Below are 16835 nucleotides of genomic sequence, written 5' to 3'. Positions count from 1 at the left end.
AAAAGAACTCGCAGTTACTGAAAGCTTGTTCAAAGCAAGCACATTACAACTTATAAATAAACTAATAAAAGTCCTCCCAGACTTAAGTATTAATAGAACTTTCTTACAATTTGATGAAAAGTACGTACACTTGACAAATCATACGTAAGACCCATATGAAGGATCCCTTATTTTGACTTTTGAATTCTTTTTTAAAATATGTCATATTTATGTTAACTTAATAAGACGGTCATGAAACTTAGATGACGTTTCGCCTAAATGTTTGTCTTTCAAGGACCATAACATTGCAGGCAACGATACATGTCATATTTCGCGTGACATAGTAAATTTAGGACGTAAAAGATAACTCCTCAAAATTTGCTAAAACATTGGCTAGCCAGAAGAAGAACCCCTAAAAATACCCCCCCCCCCCCCCCTTTTCCAAAAAAAAATTTACTGTACATCTCATATGGGCAAATATATTGGACCCTCCTCTCCTAAAAAATATATAAAAATTACTTCCTCAATTCTTAGTTTTGAACTCCCAATATAGTAAAAAAATTACCCAAAAATATATTGTGGAGCTTGTTTAATAACTTTTGTAGAGATTCCCGCCACCCCTGGCTAATACTTCTTATCGTCTTGTAGTGAGTCCACACACCGAGGTAGATACAGGTACAATGTATTTAGCTTAGCTGTGTAATCTTTCTTTCAGCGTGTAATCGTGTTTTCTTCCAGAAATGTAAACTGTTTAATCTTCAGTATCATAAGACATATAGTGCAATTGTTCATGTGTTTTTTGTTGATACACACTCATATATTAAAATGTGTATTTAAATGAACAAAACAAGATACGACACACCCGATGTGTCTATACTTGAGGGACAAAGTCCTTACCTCCTAGTCTTGTTCTTCGCCTCGGTCTATGATGCAAATCCAAGCCAAAGACATATAATTAAACCTTCCGCAACACCTACGTTTTCCGTTTTTTTTTTTTGCAGTTTAACTTGTTGCTTGTTTGTTTGTTTGTTTGTTTTTGTTTTGAACCATTTCAAGCTAGCTATACAGTGTGGAGAGTATAACGTCTATATTGAACTTTGTTTGCATCGGTCCGGATGATAATTTCTGTGTTTTTTGGCTGGCTGTTGTCTCATACCCATGGGTATTTATTACATAACAAACCAGTAGTATCGAAACCAAAGCTGCTTGTGACGATGTGTGTGTGTGTGTTAATTGTTCCCTTGAAATTGATTGTTTTTAAAATGAACCCCCCCCCTTCCCCTTTTTGCAATATTTAAAATTTGTATCAAATAAATGAAGATCGTTACCGTGGTTAAACCAACATCTAAAACAATTGGAAATCAAAAGGATGGAAGATGATGTTTTTATTCATATGCACATATATAACACACACATTAAGCTTTTAAGGTTTTTTTTCCTGACTTTGTATTGCTACCTAAGCATGCACCATTTGGGATAAGAGCAAAGGCTGGTCGGCTTGGCCGAATCAAAATTATATGTCCGGGTAGGGGAATGTCTTCCTGTGGACAGCTACCTTTTGAACTAGCTCACTTAAAGTATGACTCAGCGTATCAGTCTAGTACAATGCAGAGGTTATATTTATCCAAAGGGTTTTGTTTTCTAATTTATCAATTTCAGTCCCTTTTTTATATAATTTTATAGTTTTATAGTGTTTGCTAGTGTTAGCATCTTTTGTAAATGCTAAATGCACCACTGATTGGTGCACAGTTTTAGACCAATTAACGACGGTTAAAAGAGATCAAATCAGTCGTGCATTTATCATTGACTGAAGATATAACTAGTTGAGAATAGGCAATGACAATCATTTGGTGAATACTAAGGCAACCACCTGTTAACTTTTAAGGGGGAATGGGTAGTAACTTTTTTATATTTGTTTCATGCGGTCGCAAGTGTTGCATTATTGTTTGCTTACATTAACTCTTCAAATAATTGGAAAAAAAAGATAATCACCAATTCCATTTTTCCTTCTTCCAGATGTTTTTCGTTAAATTCTCCATACATTGAAGAAACTTTATCTGGTAAACCTTGATGATCAACGATGACAATTTGATGATGCCATACTCCTTTATTCATGAAGGCAATTCTGAATTTAGTGGTTTAATTTAGAGTATCATACTTCAAGAATATCATTAAAACGTTAATGGTGTTAACATTTAAATAAAAACTCAAAGGAAAATTCAAAGCGGAAAGTCCTTTATCAAATGGCAAAATCAAAAGCTCAAACACATCAAACGAAAGGAAAACAACTGTCATATTCATGATATTCCTGACTTGGTACATGCATTTCCTTATGTAGAAAATTTTGTTTTATAGATAGCTAAACCTCTCACTTGTATGACAGTCGCATAGAATTCCATCATATTGACAACAATGTGTGAGCAAAACAAACAGACATAATAGGACAAAATGTAAAAAATTGGGGTACAGCAGTCAACATTGTATTATAATCTTAATCACTATAAAACAAATAACTATTCCAGCAAAGAACTAGATATGGACAATGCCCCCCCCCCCCTTTTCTGCTCTGCCATATGCATGAGTATAGTTCCACATATTTTAGATTTGACAAACAGTGATGTTGGCATACAACTTGAAATTGTTACGCTGTCTGTAAGACACAAATAATGCCCCTGCCTGACTGTAGGAAATTATAAATTTAACACATTGTAAGATGACGTAACTGTAGAAGGAGACAGCTGGACAAATATGAGCTAGTATAAAAAAATCCAACTACTTGTCATTTTCAGAATATTTGAAAGAAATCAACATCATGTGGCCATGCACACCGCCATTATGTATATAAACATCCTAAAAAATATTAAAGCTGTACCTCCAAAACTGTAGGAGGAGATAGCCGGACAAACCATGATCTCTGTATGCAGCTAGTACCAACAGAAATGATTAAGTCCAACTACCTGTCATTTTTCAGAATATTTGAAAAAAAATCAAAATTCTGCGGCCATGATTAATATTACTAGTCAACTATATCATATGAAAATAAGGCAAATCGACATGTTTGTCAACGAAACAGCTATTCAACATTAACACACAAAAAAAAGAAAACAAAAACTATTAGTTATTCAACGGACTTCAAGAATGAACAGAATTCGTACTGGATAGTTTACGATTGTTATTTCCAGACCATTATAAATTGGAAGTAATTGAACAAATAGCCAGATTTATGTTAATGAACAAGAAACAAATATGACAGAAAGCAATTACAACCAACAACATAGGTTGGATTACAGACTTCTGATATGAGACAGACATGTACAGAATGCTTCAGGATTAAACGTTTTTGTGCGCACTCCCCAAACCTGGGACACTTGTGTAAAAACAGATCAAGAATACTAGCTGTAAAATTCTGTTAAAAAGGAATGAACTCATCAGCTCAGCCCTTAGCATACATAACCATGATAACAGTTAAGAAAAAAATACTGAATAAATAAAGTAATGATATTAGAGTACTCTCAGTTTCTGAAAGCTCATAGGAAGCCAATTTCATCTAATTTATTAACAATATTTTCAAGTATCAATACGTATCAGTAAAGATTTTTTTTATCTAGGGAAAAGCTTCTAGTTAATATTTATACTAGTATTAATATCATTAATTTTATTGTAACTGACAAATGCCTCAAAATCAAATGTGTTCAAATATTGCCGTTTTCTTACTGAATTAAAAACAGAATAAAATAAATCTCATTGTTAGATAATTTACAGCTTATCGTGTGTACTAAATAATTCTTGATTGGATGTCATTTTGGTTTTGGTTAGTCACTGCCTTTTCATCGTATGCACGGAGCTTGGTTATAAAAAATAAATTGTTTGATTTTGAAAGTTCTTATTTTAGAAGTATGGATGTCAAACTGATACTAGACTAATTGATTTTTCCTAGGACGTGGTCTCTTTTTTCATAAAATAATTTTCTAGTGAACGCCTATCGGATAATGAAATTGTAATCACTGATTTATCATAACTAAATACGTTTGTGCTTTAATGATGTCTAATATCCATCCGAAAATTTCCGTTTGGAAATGATAAAGAAGTCACAATATATACTATCTAAATGAGGGCTATATAAACGAGAGCATCTTTCCTAGGTCGACCCTTTGGTTATTTTCGTTTGTAGGACTGTTAGTTACAAATCTGCGAAACCGACTCATTTACTACCTGTAATAGGCATCATGCAGTGACGCTTATAGAATAATCATTGATCCCGTATTACAAAATTTAACTATTGTTTGATCTGCTTCGACTTTGTAATCTTTTGTGTTTATTAAATTATTGATACGATGAATATTTTCTTACTAAGTACATGTAATAAATCGATTGTAAATTATGGTATTTTTCTTGGGACAAAAATCTAATCCAAGATATGAATGCAGAAGGTGTAACTAGATATAAGAAGATGTGGTATGGGTGCTAAAGAGACAACTCTCCATCCAAGTCACAATTTGCAAAAGTAAACCATTATAGATTAAAGTGCTGCCTTCAACACGGAGCCTTGGCTCACACCGAACAGCAAGCTATAAAGGGCCCCAAAAATGACTAGTGTAAAACCATTCAAACAGGAAAACCAACGGTCTAATCTATATAAAAACGAGAAACGAGAAACACTTATAAACCACATCAACAAACGACAACCACTGAAAAATAGGTTCCTGACTAAGGACAGGTGCAAACAAATGCAGCGGGTTTAAACGTTTTAATAGGCGCCAACCTTCACCCTAACCTGAAACAATAGTGTAACATCACAACATAGAAAATCACACTATAAAATATCAATTGAAATGGCTTAACTCAATCAAAAGTCATATTAACAAAAACAAGTGAACATACACTGAACGAATTAATTTGATCTATGACACAATGTAAATACCAAATTAATAAAACAAGGGGGTTAGATGCAAAACAATATCAGAAAGACAACCATAACCTTGTCCATTAGACAACCTACTACAAAGTGTTTATTGTGCAGACATGTAATTATCAAGAGCTGATCCAGTAATTTTTCAAGGGGGGAGGTGTCACTAATACTTTAAACTTTTAAATAGTTTTAAAATATGTTGTTAATTTAAAGGTCATGAGGGTAGTAACAAAGAAAATAGCTCCACAAAAAGTCGTGATTTACAACATTGATTCCATTTCATTTTTCGTGGATGTTGCGAGCATAAATGTCAACGATCACATCAAGATGTCAGTGGTAAATTATAATTTAAATGCACGCGCATAAAACTCTCCCCACCAGTTCGACAAAAGATAGATAGTCGGTGCTTTATGTAACGTAGGTTTGGTGTATCATTGACGTTAATGTTTATTCGTCTAAATAACTTTTTTAAGAGAAAAAAAAGGAGCACATTATTAACAATAAATAAATTAAAATCCCGAAAGAAACAAAAGGTATTACAAAACAAACCAACAAAGAAAAGTTAAAACAGCCGACAAACAAACATGACACCTAAGCCAAATAAAAAATACTCAATCCAGTTAGTGAGCTTACCTTTTGTTTGAAATTCAAGTGATACATTCCTGTGTCCATATTTGTTTGTTGACAAAACCATTACTTGATATCGCGTGTCTGGTTTAAGCTGATCCAATGTGTAGTATACCGTACACCCCGTTTTAGTTTCACTAGTTTGAACGGTCTTCGTGACCTCGTCACTATCTCTAGTTTTAAAATGGACGGTAAAGGTTTGTTCATGTCCACCATTGAATCCAGCAATCCAGGATAAATTAACAGATCTAAATGTTGTTGTTCCGACAGAGAAATTTAGTGGTGCTTCTGGCTTATCTGAAATTAAGCTTGCAATTTTTATCTATAAACTTATCTTAAGGAATTATACAATGCGCCAGAACTGCTCCGAATATGCAGGATTTTTTGTGACTGGTCGATACCATTTAGACACTTAATACAATAATTAGTATAAGTAACACGACGAGTGTCCCTGGTGAAGCGAGTATTATTTACCCTACAGGACTTCCTAAGTTAATCAGGACTTTTTGTGATGAATTTTTTGTCCAATCAAAAGTTACTTATGCAGTGTTTTGTTAACACTATATTTTCGTTTTGTCGTTTAATTTTCTTACTTTAAATGTCCGTCTTTCTTTTGATTTAGATCTATTAACAATATGAAATAATCTTCCCTTTTGTAATTATTTTAAGATCTATGTTTTCACGTTCTGATCGCTAATAGACATTATTATTTACATTAAGTATTTAAAAAATTAAAACTTTCGTGAACTCTAGTTTATAAAAATGTTTTTTGCTAAGATACACAATGTTTAAATTCAAGCAACATATTTAAATCTGCAAATGATATTACTAGCCAAAAACAGGTCTTGAACGATAAGGAAATCTAATCCCCATCACAACAGCTCAGGATAGGTCATGTAAATAAATGACTATCATTTCAATGAAAATATTAAACTGCAACAACATAGGAAATGATCATTTGAATCTTAAAATATCTTGATAAAAATATACTTTGATCCGTGTGTTAAGGCATCGACTATCATTTTTTATAGGAAAATATAAACACCATTACAAAACAATGTTTGAATGTCGTAAATGGGACCATAAAATGATGAAATCACAATCACACTCACACATAATAATCTAGAGATAAGCTTCGGTCTGCAGCAGTAAATAGATACCTTATGCAATGCGTTTAAAACACAGTCAAACTTGATCATGTATAAAACATTCGTGTTTAATTGTTACAGGACTTGCTAATCTCTCGCTGGGCACTTCATATGCAATTTGTGGTCGGGATAAATCGTTTGAACATGTCGCTTATTTCAGCTTCATGATATATGATTAGGTCGAGAATTTAAGATACAGTATATGACAAGGTATGACTGAGATAATTTGGATTTTTATCGTTGGTAACAGATTAATACATGAGGGCATTAACCCTATTGGGTTTACTTGTTATTTTGAGATTGATATCATTATCGTTAAGGCTAAATGAAAGCTTTAAAAAATTATTGACTTATGCAATATAATGATAATAATAACTATAATTATTATTATTATAGGTTGTAGTAGAAGTAGAAATATAAGTAGTTACGGTAGTAGATGTAGAAGAAGTTATATTTTTTGTTTTGAACAATCGTAATGTCAGAAGAATATAATTAAATTCTCCGCATGTGTATGTTGTTTGGTCATGATGTGATTTTTTTAACGTTTATAGATACATGTATAATCAAATAAGAATTGAATGATACACATAAATGCACTTACCTTCTGGTTGCAAAGTAATGTTTTCCACTATACATCCTAATGAATTGCATATTTTTATTCCGTGTTCACCAAAACCATCTTCCGACGTAATTTGTATAGTAGAACTAATGTTATGTCTGTAATCGTATTTGTCTTTTTTGACCGTCCATATGAATGTAGTCATACGAAGCCACGTTACATTTGGTGCCGGAAATGATACTACACCCATTACTATGTTTACATCGGTGTTGCCCTTTGTTCCTATTTTGCGTTCTGTTTTAACATCCCGAGGTTTACCTGCAATACACATTTCAAGTGTTACATTGTAGCAGTCAATAACGAAGCGATCATTTCTCTAAAAATTGTCTGAAAAGTACTGAATTTACGCAGTGGATAAGACACACATTTTGACTGAAAGACTGAAAATGACAAAATAATTTTTTTTTTTCAGTCTTTGAAGAGGTGGTCAGATCAAAATTGGTTTATTAGTGGAAGTTTCTTAATTTCACCTTTTTGCCAGTGTTTTCTTTGACTATAGGAAAAATACAAAATAACCTTGTCACAATTTTCAAAGATGTAATATAAGTTTACGTTATTATCTATAGTTTTACATTTGGTAAGAATTATTTAAAAAAAAAATTAGTTAAAATTGCCTTTATTCCACTTTCATATCGTTATTTGTAGTATCTGACCAATTACTTTATATGAATAAAAAGGAGATGCGAGTTTTCTAAAATCTAAACTAACACCTGTTTTACTTTCCCGTACAATGGAAAAATCACACTAATTTGAAAAAATAAATCCGTGGTACTGACATCATTAAGATGCTTGATTTTTCTTATTATAACAATATATGTTACGTTTGGAGGACGTGTTCTTCTACAAAGAATTAGAATTCGTATGGGAATCCGTTGTACTCTACTTCTTGCCATTATATTCATCCGAGGTCGACTTCATGAGCTTCTAAGAAAGAATAAACAGAAGCTAGTAGTATCCACAAACTTCACGTTCAGCTATATGGAGGATGTCAACTCCCTACATACTGAAAATTTTGCAACTATGTTAAATGCCTTTCACATCGTTCTTGCAATAAAGGATACAACATATAAGGTTAGTTACTAGCGACAATGAGGGTCGGTTTAGAACAAAATTTTTAAGAAAAAAAGGAGATTAGTTCAGCTCGTAAATTGTGAAATTTATTTTCTATGTAACAACATTCTAGCAGCGCCTGCATATGGAGAATAAATCTATCAGTTGATACGATATCCCAGACCTTGCGTTTGCTATGATTATTTTCTCGATAAAGGGTTGCAGCTTACAAGGAAGATATTGAACCCGGTTACAAGGAAAATGTTGAACCAAGGATTCCAAATGGTAAAGTTGAAGCCATCCGTTCGAAAATTTACGGATGCCATCACTAGTTGGTTAACCGTTAGGAAATGACTGTGTCAAAGAAGACCAAGGATATGTTCCAATTGTTGTGATCACAATTCCGTCGTCTTTCCCTTGATTGTTACATAACCGAATGAGACTCGACTCTAAATGTGTATTTACTATGAGCAATACAATGGGTGCCATTAACAGAACACAATCTGCTTAACGTTTTGGAGCACCTGAGATCTTCACGTCTTTGTTGGGGTTCGTTTTGTTCGGTCTGTAGTTTTCTATGAATTCGTTTGTGAACTTTTTTGTCTTTTCTTCGTATTTTGTTTTTTGATGAGTTGTTGTCATTTTCTCTCGACTTTGAATGTCCCTTAGTATCTTTTTCTTTTTTGTAAATCTTCATTTGTAGATTGGCAAAACGTTCATTAAAGAACACAAAAAAAAATCTTGACTTAAATTAAGGTATAATAAATTGCAACAAAAAATTAACAGCATATCATATCGTATTTTAAAATACTCTAAGGTGCTGAAAGCAAGATCAAATTACTTAACCTGCTAATAACAAAACATACTGTCATACATTAAGCGTCGGTTGTTGTACTTTAATATTGTGATTTCATACTGAAACGTCAAAAACAGTACAAGATGTCATAATTTTGGACAATACCTAAATCAAATTATCCCGAAAAACAAAAGAAACATTTTAGTATTGCTTCAAACTATAAAAAGCGAATTTATATTCATAAAAACAATAAGGATAGAAATTGTGCACCAACCATGCCTACGGCATACTTATAACCTTATCGCTTATTATATAAAACCAATAAGACATCTTTGAATAACATTTATTAACGTGGCATAAGCTACGAATTAGAAATAAAAAAAATAAATAGGATTTTTTTGTTTGAAACATCTATAAAAGCAGGATATAGAAATAATATTTCACTGAGAAGAAATCAGTTTCGTTCAATTTTGACAAAATAAGCTAAACAAAAAAAACATCGTTGATGTACTGTAAATTCAGAAATTATTGCGTGCATTTATTATTGCGATTTTGTCATTTTAGACCAAAATGCGATTATTATTTTTGCGATACTGAGAAAAATTCCGCTTCATTCATATAAAAAAATCCAAAATGCGAGTTTAAATTATTGCGATTACAACCCTGACGCATTTTTCGCAATAATAAAAACATCGCAATAATTTCTGAATTTACAGTATCAATGACTTGCAAGTTAATAATTAGACGCATTTGAATCCGTCTTCATTCAACATTTAGATTTGACGTTTAGTGGAGATAGTGCGCATGTGTTCATTATGTTGTTCATTCATTAAAAAAAAAAGAATGTCAACATTGAAAAGTGAAACAAGTGAGCAACCAGGAATACCAATTTCGTTGACTAATCCGCCCAACAAAAAATCATTCTAATACAGGCAAAACGATTATTACATATATTTTTAACCTATAAAATGAATTCAAACTGACCTGCAAAAAATTACGATTGCACTCGCCCGTTATGTATTTATACAATGTATTTATATTTATATTTATATTGGGTTATATGACCGTCGGTCATTTCGATGGATATTTAGATAGCGTTTGGTCCAGAAGACGTATGAAATGCTGATGCATTATAGAGAGCACATGCATTGATATTTGGTTTTTTTTTTAGACTTTTTGTAATTTGGACAACGTTTTAGTATCTTATAAATGGAATATGAGAATTTTGGTAAAATCGGTTAACATGATTTTGACAGCTAATGCCCCTTTAAATGTGTTAGCTTTAAAAACGAGATAATTAGCTGAAGGCAAACTACTACTTTTTATTTATCAAACTTTCATAATAATTGTCTATATCTCTGATGAAAGGAGAAAATCCGGTTAGGGCTTATTTTGTCCTAAAATTTGAAGTACATCTCATGAATTTTTTTTTAAACACTTAAGTGTCTACTTCAGTTGATTAAATTAGTAAAAGATGTGAACTGATTTGGTCATTAAACACGCTAAAATTCAAGCTTAAATATGAAAAATCTATCAAGTATGCCATAAACGTCGCTTTTTAGATGGTTTTCGTCTAAAATGTAAGTGGCCACATTCGTGTTCAGTCTGAACCTTTATATATGTTATGTATTATCATCAAATAAAACATATATATAAATATTATTATAATAACGGGAGGGATTGTTCTTGATTTTTATATGATGAAGACATAATCTTTCAATCAGTTTAATTGAGGTCTGGAGCTGGCATGTCAGTAACTGTTTGTAGTCCTTTGTTAATTTATGTATCATTGTCATTTTGCTTAGTTTCTTTTGTTACCTATTCTGACATCGGACTCGGACTTCTTTTGAACTGAGTTTTACTGTGCGTATCGCTGTGTGTTTCTTTATTCTACATTGGCTAGAGGTATAGGGAGAGGGTTGAGATCTGACAAAACATGTTTAACCCCGCCGCATTTTTGCGCCTTTCCCAGGTCAGAAGCCTCTGGCTTTTGTTAGTCTTGTATGTTTTTTTAATTTTAGTTCATTTATATGTTTTGGAGTTTAGTATGACGTCCGTTTTCACTGAACTAGTACACATTTTTATTTAGGGGCCAGCTGAGGACCACCTCCGGGTGCGGATTTTCTCGCTGCGTTGAAGACCCATTGGTGGCCTTCGGCTGTTATCTGCTCTTTGGCCGGGTTGTTGTCTCTTTGATATATTCCCCATTTCTATTCTCAGTTTTATTAAGTCTGAACACAAGAGCGGCCACTTCCATTTTAGTTAAACCCCGTTTAAAAATTAGCACAAAGGATAACACTATGAAGATTTTAGTCATTTTGCATGAATTAATGATGCTAGTATATGATGCGTGTGCATGGTATCGTCAAAAACATCCCATATTTATGTAACAAAAGTATTCTACTTTTCAATAAAAGATAGAAGTTTACATTTTTAACAAATTTGTGAACATTCTATATCTTGGGGCCAAAAAGGGGTCTTACCGGGCCTTCTCGATTTGACCATTTTTTGTTATTATATATTCCTGCCTTAAAAGCTTTTAATTAGTGAAAATTTAATGGTGATTCAAATATGAGACTTCACTCTTATACACCTCAAAAGGTGCAGTCAACGGAAGATCACTCCCACAAAAATAATAATTAACAATTTGTTCCGTTTTAATAAATTTTGGTATGATGTTACAATGTGAAATTCTAATATCAAGGTCACTATAAATGTTGAAACATTTATGATTGTCTCAGATCAATTTGTCCACTTCATTCACTTCATTAAAATTGTAAGTTATTAAGCCATTTTCAATATAATGCGATGTTTTGTTAATTCTTTACTACACAAATGTTCCCTATGGATTGACTGGGTACTAGTATATAAATATGGGTTTTTTTCCATCTCGGCTGTAACCCTCCCTTTGCTAACTTCCGCTTGGCTGCGGGGTATGTAAAAATTTGTAGGTGCCAGGTCAGGTCATTATGGAGACATTTGATTCCATGCCTTAGGTAGGGTTGAGTTTCACACTTTCTGCATATTAAAATACCATTGCAGCACACATCTGAGTGGTCGGTGGTTTGTGCTTGTTGCAAGGCAAAATTCTGTCATCTCCATCAAACATGCACATTTTCCAGTTACAGTCCAATTCCCCACCTCCCCTTTCATCCTGATCGACCTGCCTTGCAGAGCTTATCTATAGGGTTAATTATTTACAAGTATTTGATCTCGTCCTGAGTATGCATGCAATACTTGGCACTTGACGTCAAACAAGCAACAGTCGATTGATAAAACTTTCCTTAAAATATATTATGCAGTGGTCTTGTAATATTTTAGATATTTTCAAAATTGATTTTTTCCTTGCAAAATGGTCGCTTTTCTAAATTGTTCATGGTCATACAGGATACTTAGGATAGACGAAATGTGTCTCTGATGAAAAAAAAAGAGTTGCATGGTTGTGGAAATGAATTGTAAGTAATACATTTTCTATCCCTTACAGTAATTGTACACTAATCAATGAGTTACACAAACAATGTACAATTCTAATACATATTTGGAGATCATTGCTGATATATACTCATGCATCTATTTAACTTAACTTACAACATATTACTAATTTAACTGTTCTGTTATCCCCAAACGCTATCCCATTTCTAGCATGTATTGTAAAGTTTCCAGAATCTTCACATTTTAGAGAAGGTAGTTGTGTTGAGAATTCATTAGTCTGTTTGGTAGAACTTAATGGCGAAACTATCAACAAAGAGGAGATTAATTCTAATTGCGGATCTGGGTTACTTTCAATACGCAATGTAATCTTTAGATTCATGCCTTCACTGTACCTATAGGCTGTATGGTTCCATATGGTATCACTTAATATATAAAATGATATAATTTTCGGAGAATCTGAAAAGAACCAATCAATACTTCAAGATGACTTGAATATACAGTAAACCTTTAGTATATGTTCGCGATGTCAATGCAGACAATGTTCACACAGGAGTTTTATTGACGGATCAAACAATGAGTGGGCCGTTCACGTCAATATTGTTGAAAATTACAACTTTTTCACAGTTAAATTAATCCTACTTCATTTTGCAAAAACATAATTTGAGTGTCACAGTTGTCTTTTAATCTTTAAGTAACAAACAACCTGTTTATACCCAAGGTTCTAACTCCCTCATACATATTTAAACTTACACAAGTTTAGCTCCTGTTTTATGTCTATTTTGTATAATTGATTTTATACATCTATATTTCGAAAAAAAAATTTCTTCTTCAGGGAACCCACAGAAATTTTTTTCAAAATACGTGTGTGGCGAATGCATTTGCTGTTCATGTGTTTATATAAGGTATTTTGAACCTGCATACTAGTTACAATAAATATATTGGGTATTTGTATTGTTATTCATGATACTTTAATCTACAATTTCCCTTGTATATTTCAATTTCCCTCTAAATCAACCAATTCAACCGTTTATTGCAATGTTTTAATCTATTAAGGTGTAAAGAATAAAAAGTAAAACCTTTAATGCTTTACTTAGCTTCTCACGAAATCAAAAAGGTATTTGTTTAATTTTTCAAATAATAGTCTTTTAAGTATACTTCACTTAATGTATAAGAATAAATTAGCCAAAATAAAATTCACTCGCATGGCATTAACATGGAGTACGAAGGATATTTTAAATGTTGTTACGGTCGAAGCGTAATATGTTTCTAGTAAATAAAGGCAACAGTAGTATACCGCTGTTCAAAAGTCATAAATCGATTAAGAGAAAACAAATCCGGGTTACAAACTAAAACCGAGTAATACCTTGATTGATTCAGTTTTTAATCTTTATAATTATGGATGTTTGTAGCACAAAACAAATCATCTGAAATACAGACTTAAGTATATTTTGAGTAAGCGCAAGGATTCGAGCATGACAACCTAAAATGTAAAACTTTTGTTGATTTTTCAAGAATAAATGATTACGCGACAAAATATAGTTTTAATTAGTTACGAAAGAATTTAAGCCATAAGGTTTTATCGCTTAAGGAAATATCCTGATGCTTAACAAGTAGACAGCTGTCTTTAATTCTATTTTAGGTGTTTTTTTGTTTTACTTTTGATAAGCTATGTTCACAGGAAAATCAATACTCACACTGTACATTTACTGATACATCTGTACTTCTAAAAAGTGATTTATTATTATGATGAACAACACGGCAACGGTAGATCCCCGCCTGATTCTTCGTTATATTTTCTACAACTAGAGTTTCACCGGAAAGGAAATTTTCAAATGTTCTTGTTTTATTCCATTTGAATAAACATTTAGGATTACAGGTTGCATTACAACGTATAGGGCCTAATGTAGTTCCTTCTGTAACATTAATAGCTGTGTGTTCAGGTGTCAGCACAACAGTACCAGGACCATCTACAGCAGTTAAAAAGCAAAATTAATGATTATGTTGAGTAAAAACGATAAAAAAAAACTTAATTATAAAGATGAGCAGGATTATACTAAAAAGGAATATAACACTCATCAATGGAGGCAGGTAAAAGCAGGACAGATAACCAACAACAAAAAGGCAAAAACTTTTTAAAAAATTGCACAAATCGTTATACAAATTAAAACCACATACTTAGCAGCAAAACGACCTGCATTATTAACCGGATCTATCATTATAACGGAAAATATGTAATAAACATTTCAAAGTGAAACAAAACAAGAATATTCATTAAAGTTTGAAGAAATTTGGAATATAATTGTTTAATATTATTACTATTGTGTTTCTCATTATAATCATAAATTATTATCATAATCCGTCAAATTCTGATCCACGAACTAACGGCGGTATTGTGTATTAGCACATTCAATTTTGTGCAAAATTTATGCTGGTTGGCAAACAAACATTAAATAAACTATATTTAGAGCCTTCAACATGCAAGAGCAATATTCATTTTATTGTAGAATACGCGAGTCTTGTACATGTTGTATTGGAAATGAGTGTAGCATTCAAATGACATGCATTTTTATCTCACAACAATTGACATCAAAGATTTATAAAATCATATCATACTTACAATAAGGATCCAAAATAACAGTATCACTCATGATAGATCCTTTCCTATGATCATCAGTTGCCTGACAAGATATATTCTTTCCTTTGTCCGACTTAGTAAGTGTTTGTATTATTAACTTATCGTTTTTAGTCACGCTTCTTGTGTACCCGAAATACTGATATGACAGATTTGAAGGTATATAACTAGGCCATCGTTGTACTGTTGAAAGACAGGTCAAGGTAACGCTATCGTTGACAAATGGATGCTCATGATCAATGGTTAAAGTTGGTTTCATTGGTTGAGCTAAAATAGTCATCAACAATTCAATCAAAATTAGCTCAGCATATTTTGTAAAATATTATATTTATGAAATAGTCCAAAATATTCTAGAATGAATTTGCGTTTTTTTACACTATTTGATATATGTGCTTTCTCATCTGTTTTAATAAGATAATAAAAAGATTACAAGAAAAGAAACGCAGGTTAGATTGTCTCTAAAATCAACTTGTTTGCAAATGTGGGTATAGTGTAATAAAAGATATTTCGCCAATGATATTGCAAATTTCTAGTTAAACATAATATCTTCAGTAGTCTCGGAATAATATTAATTTTATTGATAAATTGATAGGATGCTAAATTCTTTTCATTTTCGTGAAAAAATTCCAATTGTATTAAACTATAGCATCACAAACAAAATTGACACATTTGTCATAAATTGGCAATTTTGCATATATTTTGAGACAAAATAAAATAATTGTTAAAGCCTTTTCCCTACAATAGCATTGTTGTATGAGACATTTATTTGCAAATTTAGTTTGTTACGAGTATCTTTCGCTCATTATTAAGCATTGATGGCAAGATTTCACAACAATTTTTACCTCTTGCAGAACTGGGATTTTTGGGAAAAGTAAAGTTGAATAATATAAAAATACTGATTTCGGACAGACTAATATGTTGCAGTCGAGAAGTTTCGGAAATAACTAAAAAAAACAACATTAGGGTTTTCATATTTATCGTGTAATACTAATGGATATATCATAATAATTCTCTACACAAAAAATTACGGTAAAAGGGACGATTTTGTGTTCCTTATTTTCCTTTCAGGACAGAGATGTTCTTTTTGCACCATCTTACGGTGCTTATATATTCCAACTCGTTCGCTGTACCCGTGTCTATAGCGACGTTTTGAATATCAATGATCGTAACTATGTATTATTGTTGAATTATTAAGTCGACGACTTCATTACCACAAATAACTTAAAACCTTAACTGAATTATTTCATAGATACAAAGATTTAGTTCGGAAGTTTGGCTGTACCTGTTGACAACTTATTGCAAACGGGATAGCACATCCTATTTTTACGGGGAAGTTGTTATCCGAAATGAATTAAGATACAATACATATATTAAATAGTGTAAATCTATCGATTCTGAGAATAAACCTATTTTAACAGGTTACCAGTTCAACACTGTTATTAGATCTTTTATTGTCGTTTTATCGGTATCAATATTGATTTTGTTATCAATAAATTAAAACCAAACTAAATAGTATTGTTATACACATATTCAAAGTCATGCAATCTGTTAACACCTATATTTTGGTATTGCACAAGGTCATATGTTCTCTGACGTCTATACTAAATCCTTTGGAAGTTGGATGTCTACTATTGATATTTAAG

Source organism: Mytilus californianus, unplaced genomic scaffold, assembly GCF_021869535.1.
Source record: "Mytilus californianus isolate M0D057914Y unplaced genomic scaffold, xbMytCali1.0.p SCAF_5, whole genome shotgun sequence".
Lineage (NCBI taxonomy): Eukaryota > Metazoa > Mollusca > Bivalvia > Mytilida > Mytilidae > Mytilus > Mytilus californianus.
This window is presented reverse-complemented; position numbering follows the sequence as displayed.